Here is a 6951-nt window from a genome sequence, read left to right on the forward strand (position 1 = left end):
GGTCACGCGCTCCGCCTGAGGCCGCCCGCGCCATCTTGGTTGAGGGCAGGCGCCAGGCCCTGGGGCGCGCCGAGCAGGCCCGGCCGGGTGCCCGAGGCCGGCTCTGGGGGCGGTCCCTGGGGCGCGGCTTCCCCGTCAACCCCGCCCGCGCGGCCACTGCCCCTCCCACCCCGGGTCCGGCCCCGCCCAGGGCAGCCCGTCCAGGGTCGCTGGCCGCAGAAGCCCCGAAATGGCTGCGGTAGCCCTGTTTCTGCGCGGAGCCGTTCCCCTTGCTTGCCCCTGCCGGAAGCCCGGCAGGCCCAAACGAAGCCTCTTCCGCGCCCGTCGGCATCTGTCCTGCAGGGACGCCTATCGCTAGGACTGGGCCGTAGCCTTGACCCTGGGTCATGACCCCCACGCAGGGGCCCGGGGCGCCCTGTTGGCATTGTGGACACTTGAAGATGCAGAGACGGGAAGCCTTAGGGGTCTTAGGATGATGGGGGCCGGGAGGCAATTCTTCCTCCTCTTTCTCCCCTCTCCTCTTTAGTGGGTCTATTCTCATGCGCACCCAAGTTCCAGCTCCTCGGAAGGCTGAGGCGGAAGGATCGCCGGAGCCCAGCCGGTCGAGGCTGCGGTGGCCGGGAGCGGCCACTGCCCTCCAGCCTGGGCGACGGAGTGTGACTCCAACTCAAAGAAAAAACAACCACCAAAACAACAAAGTAACCTTCTGATAATGGACCTGGATACTTGGAATGGAGTCCCTAGTGGGGTAAAAATACATGCTGGAAGTGGGGCACGGTCTAACTGCTTTTTCCCAAATGTTTATTTACACTCGGCAGTTACAGTTCATTATTTATGGAGGCTGCTTTCGGCTAAATCCAATTTTACAACAGCAGGATGTAAAAGTACGTAAGGTAAGTAAAAGTAAGCAATTCAAAATCAAAGCTGTTGGACCCTTAAGTAATTTGGAACCTTAAGTAATTTGGAGCCTAAAAAGAAGGTGGCCGCACTTGGTGGCTCAGCCTGTAATCCCGCGCCTTGGGAGGCTGAGGTGAGCTTGCGGGTTCGAGACCCGCCTGGGCAACTTGGTGAGCCCTCATCTCTACAATAAATCAAAAATTAGCCGGGCGTGGTAGCGCGCTTGTAGTTCCAGCTACTTGGAAGGCTGGGGCGGAAGGATCGCTGGAGCCCAGCAGGTCGAGGCCGCTGCGCTCCAGGCTGGGCGAGGGAGTGAGACCCCAACTCAAAAAAAAAAAAGAATGTGATTATGTGATCTGAGTTGTATGACAGGCCACTGTAGCCTTTGCTCCTCCAATTACAGTTTAGCCTTTTCTTTACCTACACTGTTTCATAAAATGTTGTAAAAGACTAGAGGGCACCATAGAAGACCCCTTCCCTGTTCACTGTTGATCTTCATTATGGATTAACTTCCCTCTTACTTCTCTTCACAACCATCAGATTCTCTAAGATGGAGTGCTAAATTTACTCTTAAATTGGAAAAAGAAAAGAAAACACTTGTAACGAATCAACTTGCTGTAACTCAAAAACCAGCCTTGTGCGGGAAAAAAAGTAACCCTGATAAATTTCGTTGTGTTCTGCCTGTATAAACAAGATGTTAACTTTTCCATTTCACAGCACTGACCCCGTTCTTTGGCGTCCGTGTTACCTGAATGACTATTTTCAGCTTTGAGCTTCAATAAACTCCTTTAAACTGGATTCTAGATGCTGACAATTATTTCAGGTTGGCAAGTATGATTCCAATAGTGTTAAAATTATATGCACACAGACATTTATAGATATATGTGAAGTATCATATATGGTTTTTATTTTGTACTTCACATTTTTCTGCTCTTTCCAAATTTTCTGTATCAAACATTCATTATTTTTATGGTGAGAATTAAACCAAAAGTGCTTTTTAAAAATCAGAAAGCAGCCGGGCTCGGTGGCTCAGCCTGTAATCCCGCGCCTTTGGGAGGCTGAGGTGAGTGGATTGCCTGAGCCCGCGGGTTCGAGACCCGCCTGGGCAGCAAGACCTCATCTCTACAATAAATCAAAAAATCAGCTGGGCGTGGTAGCGCGTGCCTGTAATTCCGGCTACTCGGAAGGCTGGGCGACAGAGTGAGACTCCCAACTAAAAAAAAAAAATCAGAAAGCTAGGCCGGGCGCGGTGGCTCACTCCTATAATCCCAGCACTTTGGGCGGCCGAGGTGAGAGGATTGCTTGAGCCCCACAGGTTTGAGACCAGTCTGGGCAACTTGGTGAAACTTCATCTCTACAATAAATTTTAAAAATTAGCCAGGCATGGTGGCGCACCCCTGTGGTTCCAGTTACTTGTCAGACTGAGGCGGAAAGATCGCCTGAACCCAGCAGGTCAAGGATGCGGTGGCCATGAGCATGCCAGTGCACTCCAGCCTGGGTGGGAGAGTGAGACTCCAATTAAAAAAAAAAAGCAGAAAACAGTCAGGAAATAAACAAAGGGCTGTCCATTCTTATAAATTGATATATTGATTTTTGATTTACTTATTTAATTAGTACAAGTTGATTTTCTGTCTTCTCAGGGGAGGGGGGAAGAACTAATACAACTTAGTTTCTGAACTTGTAAACCTGAGAGCCAGACCCTGGTGGATAAAACCTGTTAGCCACTTTCCTTCTCCCCTACCTATGCAGCCTTGTACAAATATGAGTCTTGAGATGTAAACTGGGAAGTTGTCAGCATCGAGAATGGATGAAGTCGCCAAAGGAATGAGTGTCGAGAAATATGAGGTCAAATTAAGCAACAATTGGATAAATTATACCAAGGGAGTCTCAGGGTGAGATTTCATAGACGTTACAAGAACCTGACTAACCACAGCAAGAGTTGTCAAAGCCCGCTAATCAGCTGTAAATCATTGTTGTAAACTTATCTTTGGCTGACCTTAAAGCAGTCAACTAACTCTATCTTCAAGAAACAGAACACCACAATCAATCAGCTGTCTTGCAAAACCTATCATACATAAGTAATTTCTCTCTTTCAAGACCCAAAGTATATCTCATAGATAAGTTCCCTCTTGCAAATGTCTCCTATATCACATAACTTCCCTAACACAGCACAAAGCTTCTCAGCACAGCCCAATAAAAATTCCTCTAGCCCCTGCCTCCTTGCCGACAGCAAATAGCCTCTCTCTGCTGCTCTGCCCACTGTTTCCTTACAGTGTATCTTCCCTTAAGTAAACCTGCCTTCCTAAATTCACAGCTGTCTTGGTAAATTCGTTTACCACCTGTGCAATACTGGCCTCCACTAGTCATATGCACGACAGCGAGTGCAAGCAGAGAACGGATCCAAAGGTGAGTCCTGAGATGCCCCAACATTTTGAGTTCAGGAAATGCAGAGAAGGAATGAGCAAGTCCCCATCTCCTTGAGGACGAATCCAAACTCCTTAACGTGGTTTCTCATGATCTGTTGCCGCCACCCCCCAACTCTCAGTTTCTGAACATACCATGCTACAGATGCCTCTGTACCTTGATTGATGCTTTTCCCTCAGCCTGGAAGCCTTTCCTCCTTGTCTCTAACTAGTCCACTCTTTTTATCTTTCTCTTTCTTCAATACTCAGTTCAGTCATCTTTATCTTCACTTTCCTTGGCCTCCAGGTCACACTCCTGCCCCCTACACACAGACACACACACACACACACCAATTTCACTGAGGAATTTGGCTCTTGGGCCTGGCTTTCTTATGATCCCACTCATGTCCCTGCGGGTGGCCTTCCCTTCCTGGGCCTTAGCCCTGTGACCCTCCTGACGTCAATTACCACACCCTTCCCCATGGTGGCCACACTCATGTACCCACACCCTATCACTTCTTAAGTTTGTCCTAGCCCACACTGTCTTGTTTTCACCATCTCTGTTCACTCCGAACTCGCTCCTCTGCAGGACTGAAGCTCCGTTCCCTCTACTCTCCCCATTTTTCTGTCTCCTCCAGGCTTTGCCTGGAAGCCATTCTTCCACCAACAACCTGCCTCTCCCTGGGGCCACCCTCGCATATCTTTGCTTCTGGAGTCTCTCCAGCCCCCACTTTTCTCTTCCTCACTTGCTGCCCCAACCTCCTCCTGGGCGATGTCCTCTTCCTCCTCTGTCAAGCCTGGCCTGAGAGTGAGACCAGCTCCATCCTGGAGGCTCCTGAGTGTAGGTGTACCAGCTCTTTCTATCCTGAGCCAGCCCTCAGGATGAGATTCTGGGACTCATCTACCAGTCACTCTGCAGAAGTCACGCGGGGAAACCCAAGCCAACAAGCATGGGGAAGTTACTGAATTCCAGCCCTCGTGAGTGCTGTCTGTAGTTCCTTCTATTTTTCCAACTTTCCTTGAAATATCTGTTGGAGGACGCTGGACAACACATCCTCAGTGACAGCATGAGCAGCATGAGCACACCTTGGATAAGGCCTAAGCACAAAACTCCCCAGCACATCACCTGGGAAGGGGTCCTGAGAGTGGCCAAGCCAGGGTGTCCTCTTCCCCTCAGGCTCCAAGTCACACAGAAGCCACGGGCGAAGTGATTTCTGTGCCTGCTGATCACACCTTGCAGCTGTGCATAGTGAATATTCTCATGCAGGTGGCCCTCTGGGCTGGTTCAGACCAGACTGAGCACACCCAGATCGGTGTCCGTAACCTTAGGTTACCTTAGGTTTACTTTTTAAGTTCATCATATTACTAAAAATCACACCCTTGGAGATACTTCACAGCCATTTTGAGTACATGCGATGTATGTCAAAGCACCTTCTCACACTATGACTGCGCTAGAAACCGTACCCTCTTCACACTTAACCCTGCACTCTGCCCTGTGTAAAATGCCATATGACCTGTGTGCTTTTTGCATCCATCCTGCCTGCACTCCTGGACCATCTTCCCCGGAAGTAAAATTCCCAAATAAAGCTCATGTCTTGTTTGTTGTCTTCAGGTCATTACTTTGGCTTCTCAGACATAGTGCCTTCCCTTTTGGGGTTTTTGGGAGTCTGACATGACATGTCGTGAGCATGACATGTGGTGAGCCTAGAGGCCCAAGAAATTCCTGTGAGCAACCAAGGTGATGGATTCAGGAAAGGGAAAATCCGCGGGGGAATATCCTTGATGGATGGAGCCCACTGCATCACCAAAGGATCTGGAAGGATTATTACAGAAAAAGGATTCAACTAAACAAAGTCAGATGCCCAGGCCACGGCAGCTGCAGTTGGCTAGCCGCTCCTGACTGCACTCTGAGCAGCCACTGAGACTGAGCTCAAAGCAGAGACACCCAGTTCAGGGAAAGTTGCAGCTGGAAAGAGTTGCTAGATTAGCCCAGGCAGAAACAGCAGAGATGCTGAAAGCCCGCCTGTAGGAACAAGGATGACAACATGGAGACCCTGGCTTGCTGGAAAGGTACCATTTGAAAGGTGCCAGCTGCCATGTCAATGGGTCAGAACTGTTATGAATAAGATATCTTGGGACCCCAAATCTTGGGACCCCATGGAAAGTTCTAGTGAGGAGGAGAAGGAGGATTTGGATGAACCCATAGAGGTCCCTGTACTCTCTGCACAGCCAATAGTCAGGGTCAAGATCAAAGCCACACCCACCAGGGGTGGACACACAGGACTTGCCCCACCAGAGAAATGACAACACACTACCGTGTGGGATTGTACCACAGCAGGATCAGTGGAGCTGGGACACAGATTCCAACAGAAAGAGCCAACTACAGGCTGGCTTCTCCACCTACGGGACAGGGAGGCAGAAAGCATTTCCCTACTGGGATAGAAATGAGCAAATCACCCACCTGAGGCAGTGCCTCTATGTTGCCAGTAATGAGAATCAGGTTCCTTCCCTGCTTACTTCCTTCCCTGCTTGGGTGATAGCGGGCTGTAAGGGTACCTGGCTAAATGGTGGAGATGTCCTCACATCTCCTTTATGTTAGCAAGCTATAGAGGAACTGCAAGATATCCTCCAGCGGATAGGAATGAAGCACGTTTATGCTGAGCGCTACTGCATCTCCAATATTGTCCTCTTTACTGCTGACATAAAGGATGCCATTCTCCAATTGACACTTAACTGCTGGTGTGGCTGGTATCCATCCTGAATCCTCTGGTAGAGCAACTAGTGTCTCAGATGGCCCAGGCAACCACCAACCTAGAGGACACAGAGAAAATGTTTCCTAGTGCCCAGGCCACTAGGGCAAAAGATAACGGATCTAATAGGAAAGAGTTAAGAGTTAAGGGACCCATCAGATAACGGCAGGGACACCCATTGAGAAAATTGACAAACAGCCAATGCTCTTCTAGTCAGACTATGGCAGAAGGTCAAACCTGAGCAAAGCTTTATCAAAGAAGCTGAGGTCCAGCCTACTGCCGCTCCTGCAGAGGGATGGCAGGCACTGACCTCCCTCAAGTAGGAAAAGGGTCAAGGCCCGGAAACCCAGTAAGAGTGATGGTGGCCAGGGTGTTTGGGAACCGGAGACCATATGTAGAATTAGCTATAAATCGGTCACCTAAAAACCAACTAACCATATCCACCCTAGGGGACCCTGGGGCTGAATGTACCTTCATCTATGGTAACATTCACTGGTTCTAAGAACCGATAACAACTACAGATGGTTACAGCGGAGGGCCTGTGAAAGTCAGACATGTTGAGTTGGCATTACAGGTTGGGAGGTTACCGCTTAAGCCTCATCTGGTGTACATAGCCCTCATCCCAGAATACATTCTGGGAACGGACATCTTATCTGGCTTACCTCTTCAAAGGACTGCTGGGAAGTTCATTCCGATTGAGAGAGTGATAATGTCATACAACAGTCCTATGTGGCCAGTGTAGAAACCTGATGAAACATAAAGAATGACAGTAAATTACAGGGAATTAAATAAGATGGTTCCAGCCGGGCTCGTGGCTCAGCCTGTAATCCCGCGCCTTTGGGAGGCTGACGTGAGTGGATTGCCTGAGCCCGCGGGTTCGAGACCTGCCTGGGCAGTGAGAC

Source organism: Carlito syrichta, unplaced genomic scaffold (genome assembly GCF_000164805.1).
Source record: "Carlito syrichta isolate Samal-C Ts95f unplaced genomic scaffold, Tarsius_syrichta-2.0.1 Scaffold287424, whole genome shotgun sequence".
NCBI lineage: Eukaryota > Metazoa > Chordata > Mammalia > Primates > Tarsiidae > Carlito > Carlito syrichta.